The sequence below is a fragment of the Cebus imitator genome, unplaced genomic scaffold, assembly GCF_001604975.1.
Source record: "Cebus imitator isolate Cc_AM_T3 unplaced genomic scaffold, Cebus_imitator-1.0 Scaffold51, whole genome shotgun sequence".
Classification (NCBI taxonomy): domain Eukaryota; kingdom Metazoa; phylum Chordata; class Mammalia; order Primates; family Cebidae; genus Cebus; species Cebus imitator.
In genome coordinates, this window is record NW_016107366.1 from 246,807 (window position 1) to 266,093 (window position 19,287).

Below are 19,287 nucleotides of genomic sequence, written 5' to 3' on the forward strand. Positions count from 1 at the left end.
TCCTTTGAATTTCAGATCAATGATTTTTTAATATAAGTATGGAACACATCACAAAATAATAAAAGCTATTACGACAAACCTACAGCCAATATCATACTGAATGGGCAAAAACTGGAAGCATTCCCTTTGAAATCAGGCACCAGACAAGGATGCCCTCTCTCATCACTCCTATTCAATCTAGTATTGGAAGTTCTAGCCAGAGCAATCAGGCAAGAAAAAGAAATAAAAGGTATTCAATCAGAAAAGGAGAAAGTCAAATTGGCTCTATTTGCAGACAACATGGTTGTATATTTAGAAGACCCCATCCTCTCAGCCCAAAATCTCCTGAAACTGATAAGCAACTTCAGCAAAGTCTCAGGATACAAAATCAATATGCAAAAATCACAAGCATTCCTCTACAACAATAACAGAGAGCCAAATCAAGAGCAAACTCCCATTCATAACTGCTACAAAGAGAATAAAATACCTAGGAATACAACTAACAAAGGATGTAAAGGACCTCTTCAGGGAGAACTACAAACCACTGCTCAAGGAAATAAGAGAGGACATAAACAGATAGAAAAATGTTCCATGCTCATGATTAGGAAAAATCAATATCCTGAAAATGGCCATACTGCCCAAAGTAATTTATAGATTCAACACTATCCCCATCAAGCTACCTATGACCCTCTTCACAGAACTGGAAAAAAACACCTGAAACTTCATATGGAACCAAAAGAAAGCCCACGTAGCGAAATCAATTCTAACCAAAAAGAACAAAGGTGGAGGCATCACGCTACCTGACTTCAAACTATACTAAAAGGCTACAGTAATCAAAACAGCATGGCACTGGTACCAAAACAGAGATATAGACCAATGGAACAGAACAGAGACCTCAGAGGCACTACCGCACATCTACAACCATCTGATCTTTGACAGACCTGACAAAAACAAGCAATGGCAAAAGTATTCCCTGTTTAATAAATGGTGTTGGGAAAACTGGCTAGCCATGAGCAGAAAGCAGAAACTGGACCCCTTCCTGACACATTATACTAAAATTAACTCCAGATGGATTAAAGACTTAAACATAAGACCTAAACTATAAAAGCCCTAGAAGAAAACCTAGGCAAAACCATTCAGGAAATAGGTGTAGGCAAGGGCTTTATGACTAAAACACCAAAAACAATGGCAACAAAACCCAAAACAGACAAATGGGATCTAATTAAACTCCAGAGCTTATGTACAGCAAAAGAAACAATCATTAGAGTGAACTGGCATCCAACAGAATGGTAGATTTTGCAATCTACCCATCTGACAAAAGGCTAATATCCAGAATCCTCAAAGAACTAAAGCAAATGTATAAGAAAAAAAAATCCATCCAAAAGTGGGCAAAGGACATGAACAGACACTTTTCAAAAAAAAGACATTGATGAAGCCAACAAACATATGAAAAAAAATGCTCCTAATCACTGTTCATTAGAGAAATGCAAATCAAAACTACATTGAGATACCATCTCACACCAGTTAGAATGGTGATCATTAAAAAATCTGGAGATTATTGTTTACACTTTTTCAAAAGCAAATAATGTTGCTGGGAACATTTTGGGGCAGACATAAATCTTTTCTTCTTTAAAAAAAAATCTGGAAACAACAGATGCTGGAGAGGATGTGGAGAAATAGGAACACTTTTACACTGTTGGTGGGAGTGTAAATTAGTTCAACCATTGTGGAAGTCAGTGTGGCGATTCCTCAAGGATCTAGAAATAGAAATTCCATCTGACCCAGCAATCCCATTACTGGGTATATACCCAAAGGATTATAAATCGTTCTATTATAAAGACACATGCACACATTATGTTCACTGAGGCACTGTTTACAATAGCAAAGACCTGGAACCAACCCAAATGCCCATCGATGATAGACTGGACTGGGAAAATGTGGCACATATACACCATGGAATATTATGCAACCACAAAAAACAATGAGTTCCTGTCCTTTGTAGTGACATGAATCTGGAAACGATCATTCTCAGCAAACTGACACAAGAACAGAAAATCAAACACCACATGTTCTCACTTATAGGCAGGTGTTGAACAATGAGAACACAGAGATACAGGGAGGGGAACATCACACACTGGGGTCTGTTGGGTGGGAATAGGGGAGGGATAGCGGAAGGTATGGAGGTTGGGGAGGGATAACATGGTGAGAAATGCCAGATATAGGTGACGGGGGAATGGAGGCAGCAAACTACCTTGCCATGTATGTACCTATGCAACAATCCTGCATGTTCTGCACATGTACCCCAGAGCCTAAAGTGCAATTAAAAAACAAAACAAAACAAAACAAAACAAACAAACAACAATAAATATATATATATATATATATTATATATATATATATAATATATATAATATATATATTAAAGTATGGCTTATAAAACATTTGGGCATCCTCTATTTTTATTTGCAAAATCTGGCAACCCTGGTCTCAGCTCCATTCCTTCTACCAGGGCTCTCCATTGTAACCCACCTCCACTTCCCAGAGTGATGGATTTGGGAGGCATTTTCTTACTACAGAGTAGAAATCTCCAAACACTGTTCTAGAGCAACCTTACATTCAGAAATCAACTGAGTTGTTTTTCTGTAAAATATTCCCGTGACCCATGAAGTTTTGGTGTAAAGAAACTATCACCATGCTCCCGCCACGCTGTTTCCAAAGGAAGCAAGTGAGTATCCCAAAGGCAGAGCCAGTGAATCAAAATCACAGACACAAAAGTAGATAGACACAAGAGAGAAAGGGCAACTATAAGCAGAGCAGAGCAGGGCAGGGCAGGGCAGGGGAGGGTAGGGCAGGGCAGGGAAGGGAAGGGAAGAGAAAGGAAGGGAAGGGAGAAGAGGTGGAACAAAGAAAACCACATCTGTTGTGAATCAGGTGGAAGATTCCAAGGTATTCAGTGAGTCTTAACACACACACACGGTGATGAAATTATCAATAATATTCTATTCCTTCATCTTCACACTTTTCTATATTTCGAAAAGCACTACATTGAATATATGCTACTTTTATTTTTCAAAATAGTAAATGTTATTTTAAAAATGAAAAGCGGGCAGGCTATTCAAAGTTTTTGCTACAAAAATTTGGGCTATGCACTTGCTTCCTTTGGAAACTGCATGGCAGGATCCTGGTGATAGTTTCCTTACACCAAAACTACATGGGATTTGTCTTCAAACACATGATAGCAGTTGGCACCATTTGAGTTTATGGGGCAAATGCATTTGTAGCAACGCTGGTGGAGGCAGCTAGGTTGTCTGATGACTGCATAATCAGTAATAAATCCAAAGTACTTGCATCTAGAAGCAGCACCTCCTAATGAAGAAGCTACTAGAACTAAAATATCTCAAATCTTAGAGGAATCCTGCAACATGCCACATCTTTTTAGCAGAACTTTTATAATCCGATGCTTCCATGCACCCAAAGTGTAGAAGCAGAAAAGGAAAATACAAAACGATATGCTTTCTTGGTTACAATGCTTTTTTCCCCCACACATGAATTCCAATGGATGCAAGCTACTCTCTCTAGGGAGGAGGGGGAAAGAGGCAATCATGACAAATTATCCTTTTTCCAAGTTATCATCATCTTGCTCTGTCTCTGTCAAATTGTTCCTCCAACACAGCAGCCTGCAAGCCCTGCTCAGCCTTCCCCTTCGAGTGCTATTTATACCTTTTGGATCAAAGCAGCACTTTTGCATACCTCAGCCACTTTAGGGGCTGTGATGGTGAACTGCACTGTTTTCAGGCATTCCCATCAGAGTCACTCATGGTCATGTCCCTGACTAACTGTAAGGACAATGCATTCCACAATTACTTCAATCTAAATCTGTTTATAATTATGATAGAAGGGGATAGTCTAAGTTTCACCTGTGAAAGAATGAGTCATTTTTCAAACCTACACATTGCTTCCAAATTACCTGAAAGCAGCAACACAACCTTGATCTGCAACTTTGCAAAGAAGTGGTTGTGAGCCTCTTTTTTATAATTCCCCCAGGAAACAAATTACTGTTTCTCCTAAAAAAAGACTGTATTTTTTCTCCTTAAGCAATTTTCATTCTTTCATGCTTTTTGTTAGGTATTGGCTTTAATGAAATGAACACTCATGGAAAATAAACTCAATATCCAAGGTGTTGAAGCAAAGAAAGGAGGAAAAAAAGGAAAGGAAAGGAAAGAGTACTACTACAAGAAGGGAGAGAGGGGATGGGTGGAAAGTATGAAGTTAAAGAGATGATTGTGCTTGTCCTGGAAAAATGAACTTAGCAGGACCTTGCAGCTGATTCTTTCCAACTGTTTTCCTGCTGAATTTTCGAGCTTACCCATGATTTACAAATTTCCCTTACCACAGACTCATTCCTCCCACCACATTCCCTCTTTCTTTAGTCCACATATAGAAGCTTATATCTAAAGTATTTTAAATTACTAGATAGAAATAGACTCAAACCAAATTATTGATGCTATGAAATAAGTTTAAAACTGAAAATGATACTTCCGTAAAACTTAAAGGGAGTAAGAAGTGGTAGAAAGAGGATTTTTTAACTCCAAGTCTACTTTTTCCAACCCATCAAGAGTCCACACATTTGGAAAATTCAAGAAACTTATGGTATTTACTAGAAACTTATGGGTTTCTAAACAATCAAGTAGGCTGTGTTTCACCCATCTTCCCCAGTGAAGGTTTGGGAAAATATGTAGGAAAGAGCTTCAAACTGGCCATTTCTCTTACATTTCTCTTAACCCTTGAATGAGGAATGCACTGAGTAGCCAGATTGAGCCTCCATGACCTCAAAGGAAAATTAGCTTTCCCATTTAATTTCTACCCAATAAGGGAGAGTACAAAGAGTCCAGGATATAAAATCAGAGGACCTTTATCAAGTCTTGCCTATTTGTGGATATGGAGTAATCCTCAATTTTCATACCCTTAAAATTCGAATAATAACTAAAAATCTGTGAGCATTTAATGACATAAGGATTTTTTTAATACTCTTTATTTTTCCATTCCTGTCTCCAAGCAACTGGTGTGGTACAACTCGGCTGGACAAGTGGATGAGTCTTTTACCTAGATAATTAACCCAAATGTTAAAGGCAGAAAGGGTTTTTTAGTGGACAGCATTATGGTGGCAGCAGTAGCACATGAGGAGTACCAGGAGGAGGGTGAAGCTTGAAAAAAAAAGGTGAGATTTCTTCATTTGTTTGCCCTTCCTTTTTAAGAAATTCTACTTACAGTGCCAACTTGGAGGTTTCTGCATCTTATTTTCATTAGGAATGTGACTTTTCCATATAAATGCTAATTAGATACTAGAGCTTTTGGAGGGAATTTGAGGTATTTCTTGCTGTTATCCTTGTCCTAGGCAATGCTGATTTGTTGAACCATGAAAATATCTGGAGAAGAATCAAGAGACAAAGACTCAAGAGAGGGAGAGGATCATGGCAGATGGGAGGCAGAAGTACATTGCAGCTCTGACTTTGATGAGCAGAGCAATGTGTGGAGGCTCACATCATGAATTTTTGCTACAGAATGACTGCAGGAATAAATCAGGAAACCTAAGAGAGCCCACAGACCCACTGAAGGAAGCAGATTGCTCCCATGGGACCTGGAAGACAATCCAAATACTGTGCTGGTATCCAAGGCTGAGAGACCCACAAATGGTTCACATCACAGGACTCTTTACAGACAACCCCCAGTACCAGCCTGGAGCCTGGTAGACCCAGGGCAGGAAGTGTTCTTTAGTGGACAGCATCATGGTGGTAGCAGCAGTACATGAGACACACCAAGGCTGGTACCGGGGGTTGTCCGAAGAGAGTGGCCAGATCTAGAAGAGAGAAAACAATCACTACAGCTCTGGCCACCTCAGGGGACAAAAAAATTGGAACAATGGCCTTCAGCCCTAGACCTTCCCTTTGATAGAGCCTACTCAAATGAGAAGGAACCAGAAACCAGCTCTGGTAATATGACAAAACAATGTTTTTTAACACCTCCAGAAAATCACACTAGTTCACCAGCAATGGACTCAAACCAAGAAGAAATCCCTGATTTACCTGAAAAAGAATTCAGGAGGTTAGTTATTAAGCTAATCAGGAAGGCACCAGAGAAAGGCAAATCCCAATGTAAGGAAACCCAAAAAATGATACAAGAAGTGAAGAAAGAAATATTCAAGAAAATAGATAGCATAAATGAAAAACAATCAAAACTTCAAGAAACAATGGACATACTTACAGAAATGCAAAATGACCTAGAAAGTCTCAGCAATAGAATTGAACAAGTAGAAGAAAGAAATTCAGAGCTCAAAGACAAGGTCTTTAAATTAACCCAATCTAACAGAAACAAAAGAAAACAGAACAAGAAAATATGAACAAAGCCTCCAAGAAGTCTGGGATTATGTTAAATGACAAATCCCAGAATAACTGGTGTTCCTGAGGAAGAAGAGAAATCCAAAAGTTTGGAAAACATATTTGGGGAAATAATCAAAGAAAACTTCCCCAGCCTTGCTAGATACCTAGACATCCAAATACAAGAAGCACAAAGAGCACCTGGTAAATTAATCACAAAAAGATCATCATCTAGGCACATTGTCTTTGGTTATCTAAAATTAAGATGAAGGAAAGAATCTTAAGAGCTATGAGATGAAAGCACCAGGTAACCTATAAAGGGAAACCTATCAGATTAACAGCAGATTTCTCAGCAGAAACCCTATAAGCTAGAGGGGATTGGCACCCTATCCTCAGCCTCCTCAAAAAAAAAAAAAAAAAACAATTAGCCAAGAATTTTGTATCCAGTGAAACTAAACTTCATATGTGAAGTAAAGATACAGTCTTTTTCAGATAAACAAATGCTAGGAGAATTCATCATTACCAAGCCACCACTACAAGAACTGCTAAAAGGAGCTCTAAATCTTGAAACAAATCCTGGAAACACATCAAAACAGAACCTCTTTGAAGCATAAATCTCATAGAACCCACAAAACAAAAATACAATCTAAAAAACAAAAAACCCGGGTATACAAGCAACAAATGGTATGATTAATTGTACCTCGCATCTCAATACTAACATTGAATGTAAATGGTCTAAATGCTCCACTTACAAGATACAGAACTGCAGAATGGATAAGAATTCACCAACCAACTATCTGCTGCCTTCAAGAGACTCATCTAACACATAAGGATTTGCACAAACTTAAGGTAAAGGGGTAGAAAAAGATATTTCATGCAAATGGACCCCAAAAGCAAGCAAGAGTAGCTATTCTTATATCACAACAAGCTTTAAAGCAACAGTAGTTAAAAAAGACAAAGTGGGACATTATATAATCATAAAAGGCCTTGTCCAATAGGAAAATGTCATAATCCTAAACATATAGGCACCTAACACTCAAGCTTCCAAATTTATAAAATAATTACTAATAGACCTAATGAATGAGATAGATAGCAATGCAATAACAGTGGGGCACTTCAACACTCCCCTGGAAACACTAGACAGATCATTAAGACAGAAAGTCAACAAAGAAACAATGGAATTAAACTATACCCTAGAACAAATAGGCTTAATAGATCTATACAGAACATGCCATCCAACAACCACAGAATATATATGCTATTCAATAGCACATGGAGCTTTCTCCAAGATAGACCATATGATAGGCCACAAAACAAGCATCAATAAATTTAAGAAAATTGAAATTATATCAAGCACTCTCTCAGACCACAGTAGAGTAACTAGAAATAAATTCCAAAAGGAACCTTAAAAATCATGCAAATACACAGAAATTAAATAACCTGCTCCTGAATAAGCATTGGGTCAAAAATGAAACCAAGATAGAAATTTAAAAATTCTTCAAACTGAACAACAACAAAACCCATCAAAACCTCTGGGATACAGCAAAGGCAGTGCTAAGAGGAAAGTTCATAGCCCTAAATGCCTACATCAAAATGTCTGAAAGAGCATAGACAATCCAAGATCACATTTTAAGGAACTAGAGAAACAGGAACAAACCAAACCCAAACCCATCAGAATAAAGGAAATAACCAAGATCAGAGCAGAACTACATAAACTACAGACCATTATCCCTAATGAATATAGACGCTAAAATCTTTTTTAAAATACTAGCTAACTGAATCCAACAATAGATCAGAAAGATAATCCACTATGATCAAGTGGGTTTCATACCAGGGATGCAGCAATGGTTTAACATATGCAAGTCAATAAACGTCATACCACATAAACAGAATTTTTTTTAAAAAATCACATGATCATCTCAATAGATGCAGAAAAAAGCATTCAACAAAATCCAGCATCCCTTTATGTTTAAGACACTCAGCAAAATTAGCACATAAGGATCATACCTCAATATAATAAAAGCCATCTATGACAAACCCACAACCAACATAATACTGAATGGGGACAAGTTGAAAGCATTCCCTCTGAAAACTGGAAAAAGACAAGGATGCCTACTCTCACCACTCCTCTTCAACATCATTCTGGAAGTCCTAGCAAGAGCAATCAGACAAGAGAAAGAAATAAAAGGCATCCAAATCGGTAAAGAGGAAGTCAAACTGTCACTGTTTGCTGATGATATTATAGTTTACCTAGAACACCCTGAAGACTCCTCTTGAAAGCTTCTAGAACTGGTAAAAGAATTCAGCAAAGTTTCCAGATACAAGATTAATGTATACAAATTAGCAGCTATTCTATATACCAACAGCAACCAATCTGAGAATCAAATCAAGAACTCAACCTCTTTTATAATAGCTGCAAAAAATAAATAAAATACTTAGGAATATACCAAGGTCATGAAAGACCTCCACAAGGAAAACTACAAAACACTGCTGAAAGAAATCGTAGACTACACAAACAAATAGAAACACATCCCGTGCTCATGGATGGGTAGAATCAATATTGTAAAAATGACCATACTGCCAAAAGCAATTTACAACTTCAACACAATTCCTATCAAAATACCACCATCATTCTTCACAGAATTAGAAAAAAAGAACTCTAAACTTAATATGCAACAAAAAAGAGCCTGCAGAGCCAAAGCAAGACTAACCAAAAAGAACAAATCTGAAGGCATCACATGACCTGATTTCAAACAATACTATAAGGCCATAGTCACCGAAACAACATGCTACTGGTATAAAAATAGGCACATAGACCAATGGAATGGAACAGAGAATCCAGAAATATACTCAAATACTTACAGCCAACTGATCTTCAACAAAGCAAACAAAAACATGAAGTGGGGAAAGGACACACTTTTCAATAAATGATACTGGCATAACTGGCTAGCCACATGTAGGAGAATGAAACCAGATCATCATCTCTCACTTTATATAAAAATCAACTCAAGATGAATTAAGAATTTGAATCTAAGACCTGAAACTATAAAAATTCTAGAAGATAATATTGGAAAAACCCTTCTAGACATTGGCTTAGGCAAGGATTTCATGGCCAAGAACCCAAAAGCAAATGCAATAAAAACAAAGATAAATTGCTGGGACTTAATTAAACGAAAGAGCTTTTACATGGCAAAAGGAGCAGACAGCAGAGTAAACAGACAACTCACAGAATGGGAGAAAATCTTCATGATCCATACATCTGACAAAGGACTAATATCCAGAATCTACAATTAACTCAAACAAATCAGCAAGAAAATAAATCAAACAATCTCATCCAAAAGTGGGCTAAGGACATAAACAGACAATTCTCAAAAGAAGATATATAAATGGCCAACAAACATATGAAAAAAAAATGCTTAACATCACTAATGATCACGAAAATGCAAATCAAAACCACAATGTGATATCACCTCACTCCTGCACAAATGGCCATAATCAAAAAATAGTAGATGTTGGTGTGGATGCAGTGAAGAGGGAACACTTCTGCAATGCTAGTGGGAATGTAAACTAGTACAGCCACTATGGGAAACAGTGTGCAGATTCCTTAAAGATCTAAAAGTAGAACTACCATTTGATCCACCAATCCTACTACTGGGTAGCTACACAGAGAAAAGAAGTCATTATAAGAAAAAGATACTTGTACACATGTTTATAGCAGCACAGTTCATAATTGCAAAAATGTGAACCAACCCAAATGCTCATCAGTCAATAAGTGGATAAAGAAACATGGCACATATATATATGAGGCAATACTACTCAGCCATAAAAAGGAATGAATTAATGGCATTTGTAGCAACCTGGATGAGATTGGAGACTTACTCTAAGTGAAGCAACTCAGGAATGGAAAACCAAACATTGAATGTTCTCACTGATATGTGGGAGCTAAGCTATGAGGACACAAAGGCATAAGAATGATACAATGCACTTTGGGGACTTGGGGAGAAGAGTGGGAGGTGGATCAGGGACAAAATACCTCAAATAGGGTGCAGTGTCTACTGCTTAGGTGACAGTTGCACCAAAATCTCACAAATCACCACTAAAGAACTTAGTCACGTAACCAAACACCACCTATTCCCCAATAACATATAGAAATAAAAAATTGAAAAAAGCAGTGAAGCATGAAGTCCTCAGAAAATAACACTTAAAAAACCCTAAAACAAACATAGAAAAATGTATAGAGACCCCAATAGAACAACATACTCTTCACCCTGGACACCATCCACAGTGGCATTCAAGATGGTACACAGCTCTTTGGATTGTTGCCAGGGGAGGTCTGAGTTCTTTAACATCGGCAAGGCCTTAAAGTGCCTTAACAGGCATTGCTTTTATTCATCTTTGGCCAGTTCCTTCTTTGCCCCCTTCAATGGTGGCTCCAAACCTCTCCACTCACCTCAAGCTCCCCATGTCTTCCCTTCATCCCTCTCCTTCAGATAATCTCACAGAAAACATTCAACAGACAAAACAAGTGAGCCATCCCAGATTTCCTGATCCTCTTTTGTCTACCCCAACAACCATCCAACACACCCACTGCCTTCGAACTTCTCCCTCCAGTGCCCAAGGAAGATATGTTCCTCCCGCTGCTCCAGGCATATTCTTCCTGATGGTTCTTATCCCTTTCCACAAGTGGCCCTTCAATCTGTGATAGTCCAGATCCTCCCTTTCTTCTGGATCCTTCCTTTACTCCTGGGAAACATGAGCAAGTGTCCCCTAACTTTAATGTCCCTTCCTTTTCCATATCCCCATCTAGTAGCTGCTGTCCTCTCCTTCCCTCTTTTTATAACCCAGTGTCCAGACAGAGTTGTTCACTTTCACTATACTTAGATTCTATCATTCACTCCTTAACTCTATCCTAGACACTCTCACCAATAATACCTGTGAACTCCACATTGCACAAGCCAATGGATATATCTTAATCCTCACCTCCATGATCCCTCATCAGGACCACTACTAGCTCAATTATCTGGGAAACATTCATTCACCCTTAAGATATGCTTTAAGGGAGTCACCTCTTCTATGATTCATCTCCGTCCTCTCTAAGCCAGGGTGACTCCTCCCTCTTGGCACTCATGTAGTACTGAACGCTGCATGCATACCTCTGCTACCCCTTTTCTCACCTTGTATTGCATTTAACTCCTGGCAGCTCTCTCTCTCTGCTCCTGGTATGTAAGTTTGTTAAAAACACAGTGACTGTGTTTTCAGTACCTGACACGTAGGCCTCCAATAAATGTATCCCAAATTGAACTGCATTCATTCTAGTTTTAAGTTACTAGAGAGTAAATTCAAATAATGTTTATTTGGTTAAGAAAATCTTGTGGACTAATGTAAACTAGAGCCAAGTCTCTGAGGGTTTTTTTCTACAAATATCAAACAGGAAGAAATTAGAAGCATGAAAATATTCTCCACATTAAAACTAAACCTCACATGTTTTGATTCAAGTTCATAGCAGCCCCACCTTTGGGTGTGTCTTAGGGACAGTGGTTACACACTAATGCTGATAGTAAGACAAGGAGTCTGTCTGGGAAGATGCAGTGGTACAGCTGAAAGAATCCCCAAACAGAAAAAAAAGACACTTGGGATCTATTTTCTGCTCTGCGAAAATAGAGTCCCTTCTTCTGTCACCCTATCTGAAAAATGATAGGGTTGAATTAAATGATCAATAACAGCACTTCCTGTTCTGAATGGCTAAAACTCTATTTTTTTTTTCTAGCTTAAAAGACTTGATGTATGGAGTACAGCTGAAGGTCACAGATTTCAAGAGGCCGAGGAACTGTGAAACTAGCCTCTGGGAAAAGATGTAGGCAAGAATGTTGAAGTCAAGAAGGCCAGCTAGGCAGCCATGTCATTTCTTCATCTGTAAAATGGGGATAATGGTGGTCATCTAAATTAACCCTCGTGGTAATTATGAAGATGAGTTTAGCTGATCATGGGAAAATGCACTATCTGCAGTCAAGCACTTTAAAAAGTTTATTTTTGTTTTTCTTAATAAATTATTAATAATAGTAGCTAGCTATAGGCAGGAACTACAGAATTTCTCTAGAACTTAAACACATAAGTCAACAAATACTCTGTCCTACTCAGTTGAGAGTAGTTCCTCTTATATTCATCTAAAAAGAAAATACCAGGTTTGATAACTCTAAGAACCATCTAGACTTACTATAACCACCATAAGAAAGATTTACAAAGGTTACCCTGACATTTGAAATATATTCAAACTGTGTTATTAATAATAATAGCAAAAACAATACTTTTCAGGATGTACTTAAGAGTTTATAAGACACTTTCATTTTGCCCATGATGATACTGAGTTTCACAGAGGCTCAGTAACCTACCCAATGCTTCACTCGCAATAAAGAAGGATGCTTGGGTTTACCTTGCATAAACTAGGTTTCCCAGTTTACCATGGAGCTACTATGAAAATTTCTAAAATATATAAAATTTCTAAAATATATATATATATATATATATATATATATATATATAAAGACATAGACAAGTGATACATGTGATAAATAAAACCGAAACTCTCCATGCTTCAGAGCTCATAAAAATGATCAGTGTGTGTGTATAAAATTTTCATTGTTTTAGAATGAAAAACCTGACAAAAAGGCCAGAGAAATGTAGCCCCAATCACATAGCGGTATCTGAAAATTCACTGAGTCCAAATTTGCAATGGGGAAGTTTGCTCCTAGGCAGATGGCAAATAAGCTTTTGTTTTCCAAGGTGATAGCAGGCAAGAGAGCATGGGGACAAGAGGACACACACACATACCCAGAAGAGATTTCCCGAAACCTCAGGCCCTTATTGTATAAACATGCAGGCAAAGTAGTCAGCAAAGGAAGTGGCACTTACCCAGAGATATTTCCTGGGATATAAAGTCTGTCTTTTACCAGTGCACCCCTTTGTAAAAGCATAGCATTCATGAGATTCCTAACTCCATGCAAATCCAAACACTCATGAGAGGGTGGGAACTTCTTAATTGCTGCTTTTTACAGACTGCCAGGATCTAGGGTTACTAGGTGGCAGATTGGAGGCTAAAGCTAAGAAGAAAGTTCAAAGGAGTCCTCTCTCTGACTTCCCCCTTGATCAGCAGGTGGATTTGAGGGGATTTGCACTGGGAATATCACATCTACGCTGTCACTTTAATCAAGAACCTCACTTTTTTCCATTTTCTAAGCCATTGCAGTAACATTCTAACTAGAAGCTGAATGCCTAATCTCAGTCCCCTCCAATTCCTCTCTTCAGTGACAACTAGTGATCTTTGTAAAATGCCAATCTGACCATGTTACATCCCTTAATTAAAAAAAGAATTTTTTTAACCTTCCGATAAATTACAACTGCCCTCAGGATGAAAGTTCAATCTCTCAGTACTGAATCTAAAGTTCCCTCATCCTCTGGCTCCCTTCTGCAACTCACTTTCAGCCCTAAAATTCAGCTTCCCAAAGTTAATTCCAAGACACACTCCCATGGGTACCATATTCTGCCATGTGCCTATGCCTCCACTCAAGTCAGGCTTTTTGCTGGAAATGCCCTTTCCTTTTCCATTAGGCAGCTTCTATAATGCTTCAGAGCTTCTGGTCACATGCTACCTGGTCTAGACATCAGCACCCCCCGCCAAACCCCCCAAAATTAGCTGCTGTCTCTGAGATATGCTCCTTCAGCCCTCTGCTAATCTGTTTCCCAGCACTGTTCTCAATATATTACCATTGCCTCTTGTCTTTTCCCCTAACTAGAATGCAATGGGAGGGATTATGTCTTATATATCAATATATTCCCAGTTTTTGGGGGGAACATAAAATAGATGTTCGATGCAGCTTTGTTGTAAAAAAGCACATGGAGCATTTATGGAACTCCGTAAGTGCACTGTAAGTATTGGGCACTGCATGTATGATGTATTAGAATCTCTACTTGTGTTAAATACCAGGGGAACAAATTACTGGAGTGATTAAGTGAGCACACCCATTAACTCCTAAACCTTGGCTTGTTGACCACATCCCATTTCTAATAAAGGTTTTGCTTCTTATGTAGGTCATAATAAAATAAGAATAAAGTAATATAGTTAGATTTTCTACAAATTATTCCCTTCTTCCTTTTTTTGGTGCTAAAATATCTTCATTTGGTAGGATAAATAGAGTGGTAGTAGGCAGCAGTTTTGTTTGGGTTTTGCTTATTTGTTTATGCCCTTACTTGGCAATCTAAAAATAAACAAGTCAATATTGGTCTTTGTAACAGTCAGGGTCTCAGCAGGAAACAGAATTCACCCCAGATGGTTCAAATAAAGAGACTTTAATGAAAGAACCACTCACAGAGCTGGGAAGGGTGGGAGAATAAACAAGGGCAGTGAGATGCCCGGAAGGGTCAAGGGGAGGAAATTGTGTCACTGGAGCCTGGTGAGTGCTGTAGCCATGGAGAAGGGGCCACTAGCAGAAGCCATAGCTTTGGAGGAATATCACTACCCCTGCCGTGCAGCACTGGAGCAGAGTTTTCTCCTGTCACTACTCAGTCTCCTGGCGGGGACTCCCATTGGTCAACTGGAAATCAGCCAGCACAGAGATGGTACAGCCCACGGGTCAGCCTCTTGGACGCAGAGCAGGCCCGGGATGGGCCCAGAATGAAATGTGGAAGATGAGAAATGAGGAATAACCTGCATAGTTTTAAAACTATGTTAAAACTGTTGCCTGTGGTAGCATGTGACCGGAAGCTCTGAAGCATTATAGGAGCTGCCTAATGGACAAGAGAAACATAATTGTTAAACTGGCCCATGAAAATAAAATCTTGGCTACTGCTGATCGAGTGGCCTGAGCACCAAAAAGAGAAATAGAATCCTGAATTCTAAATTAATCCCTTTTAGTTACTAGCTGGGTGACCTTAAGCAAGTCCTTTAACTTCTCTGTATGACATTTTCTTCATCTGTAAAGTGAGAATGATAATAACTGTCACACCAACCCCCACAGTTATTGCAAGAGCTAAAAAGTGTATCATATATCCAAAACTCATAAACTGCCAAGTACTATAGTTTAATTTAACCAACATTTATAGTCCTTACCATGTGCCAGACTCTTTTCTAATCCCTTAGCAAATAATAATCCAGTCAATCCTTCATGCCGATTTCCCCCACATACAATGGAATATATCTTTTCCTCATAGGAGCAGAAAAATGTTCAAAGGATGAATGATACACTTATCTTTACTTTCAATGTTATTATAGGAATCAACTTCATTCTGAAACATGAACACTAAGTTAACCTTTACATATCATACTAAGAGGCTGTAGGATATCTTAATTCTTTTCTTCAAAATAACACAAAAATTTACCTTATTTTCATGCATTCCACTACTGGAGGGAGATAAGAACCAGCGGCAGACTGTGGACATTTACTTACTATTGCCATTATTGTTCTTACTATTTTATTGTCAACTAAAATTGAGACTCTGCCTAGGGATAAACACAGAACATCCTCCTGGGAACATCACACATTTTTATGGTATTTCTTCAGCTTGTTGTTCGTAACACTCTAAAAAAACAATGATCATGGACCCCACAATTGATTCCATCAAAAATGAATAATCAGCGTGGTTCTTCGCCCACTCGTTTTGCCAGTTAGCCAACTATGACCACCTGCAGATTTAGACTGGTGAATGGGCTGGAAGAGTTGTTTGTTCCAAAACTGTTCCAAACGCTGTTCCTTGTGCCTGGAGCCCTCATAAAACATGTTCACAAATCATCACATACAGAATTTCCAGTGGAGATTTTAGAGGGCATGGCTGGAGGGCAAAAGTCTTTGAGTTCAATTACACATTGTTATTAGGAGTTTTTTTCATCCTAAAGCTGCACAAATCCTAAGTAGTAACAAGGCAGCAGAAAGAAAACAGGCTCTGAAGTCAAACTAGGACTTAAATTGCAGACTCTCCACTTACTAGGTGTGTGACCTTGAGTAAATTACTTCATGTAGCTGAACCTTGACAGAGTAGGAAAAGAATTTCTGCCATATAGGATTATTGTAGAAATACATGAGATAATATATGACGCACCTGGTCTGGTGCCTAGCATATAGCTGGTGCTCACTAAATAAATATAATGATGCTGATGATGAGGAAACCTGGTGATGGCCTGACCCAGAAGGGATGGCTGTGGAGGAAGACATCAAACGTGGATGAATGTAAGACTTGGCTTTCTCTTCAGACAGGAATCTGTGCTAATCAATGCCTCTCGGCTATGATGAGCAGTTACTTTTTGTCTGCATTGCACTCCTCCCTCTTTCTGGGAACAACACTCCCCTTTGGAATGAGGATGGAGTCACCCCTTCTCCACCTATACTGCTCTAGTATGGTTGGCCAACTGTAACTCCCCACACCACGTCAGGCCTACAAAGGACCATGAAATCAGGAAAAACTGATCAGAGTCCTTCCCCAGGACTTTTCAAATCGGAACCAAGAGAAAAGAGTTTTTCCCACTCTGAAGTCAAAGATAAGAGGATGTGACCGAGCACCTGTCTGTGCCCAAAACTTGGTGAAAAGAAACTAACATGCAGGGTGAGGTAGAAGCGAAGACAGCACATGAGAGAGAGGCCTGGTGGAAATGGAGTCCCTGGTTCCTGACATCCCTAAGGCCAGCTGTACCCCTGCCCATCCATCCTGCAGTTTGGTATCAGAGCCAACAAATCTCCTTTCTGTCTAAGCCAGTTAACTTAGTTTCTGTCATGCTCGATCATGCTGAGTAATACAGGGGCCATTCATCTAAATACAGGACAAAATCTAAGACAACACCTCTCCACCTCTTCAGAGTACCAGAGAAATATCCATGAGAAGTCTTGGTGGTAGGGGCAGGGGAAACTGCATTTCTTCCTCTCTTTAGTCACTCCACAACCATTACAGAATTTTATTATGCCCCATATGCAAACCCAAGATAATTTAGCACTGTCTATATCTTCATAGTCTAGAAGTCCCTGCAAATTAGTAATCATCATATAAGAAAATAATTTTATTAGTAAAGGTATCTACAAAGGGCAGAGAGCATAAGGAATATTTCTCAGGCTTTCACATAAGAAAAAAGCTAAGCTAAGACTTGGAAGTTGAACAGAGTTTGCTTTTTCAAACTCTAGTGAAAGCCAAGTTTAGTTTGAGTGAGAGTGTTGTGTGTACATGTGTGTGTGTTTTATTACCAATCCTTTGCAGGCTGGTTCATGGTCCTACTATATCTGAACTTGACTAGTATGCAGTTTTTACCACCTGTGACTCACTGTACAAGTTCAGCATCTCCAGAACTGTCAATAACCTGCTCGATGACACACGTTTACTGATCAAAGTCTTGTATGTTATGGCAAAACTAAATTGTTATAAAATTTTTTAAATGCTCACCCTCCATTTCTGTATTTATTTTGTCCCAGGGTGATAACTAACAGTTTATGGCCCAGCAGTGTGATAAGGAAGCAGCAGAGTTCTAGAAGGCAGGCTGGGCCACGCCATCTCAGGCAGTATGGTGAAGGCTTCAGAGAGTTCAGTGAAAAGGAAAATGAAGGTCCCTCTTGGAGTTAAGCCATTAAATGAACACATAGTTACAGGTACCTTAACAATGCTGACTGGCTTCTAGATGACAGTAAGACTTCACTATGTTGGTGATATTACATTCTTGAGGGAAGAAGCAGAAATCAAAAGATAAAGTCATCAGAGAAAATAAAGAAAAATGAGGAGGAGCATCTCCAGTATCTGCCCAGCCATGGTCCAGGATCCTGGTCCTGGCCCTGGATCTGGCATATAATAAAAGGCTGCCTCTATAGACCTTTCTGAGATTTCAGGTCACACAGAGTATCTGACTTTGAATACTGCTTCTGTGTACTGCTGAACTTTCAGCATCCCTGTTGTAGAAATGGGTGCATCAGAGCTAAAGGCCACTGAACACAGGGATCTTCTGATCAAGTACCTTTCTTTGTTCCAAGCCCTGACTCTCCAGACTCTCCGTATCCTGTGGTGCCCCAAGAGCTGGTGTGGGAGACAGGCCTCTGGTTAAGTCAGTGAACATGGGTCAGTTGATATGACAGAATTGAGTTTGCTCCTACACATAAGTGAAGAACTAGGAATCTTGGTATATAAGTTGGTTATCATTACATAATAAACTGTCGCAAAGCTGGTGGCCTAAAACACGATGCACTTATGACTGCACACAAGTCTGTAGGTCAGCTGAGTGTGCTACTGATCTGGGCCAACCTTGCCAGATCTTGGCTGGGCTCACTCATGTTGTCTGCAGTCTCCTGGTAGATCAGCTGAGGGCTGGCTGCCTAGAGGTTGGCTGGCTTCTGGCAGCTGGCTGGCTGGCGACTATGGGAGCAGGGGTGACTCATCCTCTAGAAAGCTGGCTCCGTCTTGTTCACATGACAGTGGCAAGGATCTGAGAGCAGAGGCATGAGACATCTCTTGAGGCATAGGTTTGAACTGGAACACCATCTGTCCCACTTCATTCAATTTGCCAAAGCAAACCACAGGATAACCCAAATGCAACAAGTGGGGGAAGAGCTCCACCCCTTGATGGGAGCAGTTACAGAGTCACACTGCTAAGTGTAGGAACTTGAGGAGCCAAGAATTAGGGCCAATTTTGCAATCCATTTGCCCCATCTGGCCTCCACTTTGGGTATTTCCTCTGGATGAGCTACTGGCCAAGTGTTAACCTTCTGAATCCTCCAAATCCAGCCTCTGAACCATAAAACATTTTCCAAGGGAAATGCCATTCTCCCCAGCTTTGTTAAGCAAGGCCCACATCTGACTAGATGCTTTCACTTTTTTTTGTTGTTTGTTTGGAGACAGAGTCTCACTCTGACACCCGGGCTGGAGTGCAGTGGTGCCATCTCAGCTCACTGCAACCTCTGCCTCCTGGGTTCAAGTG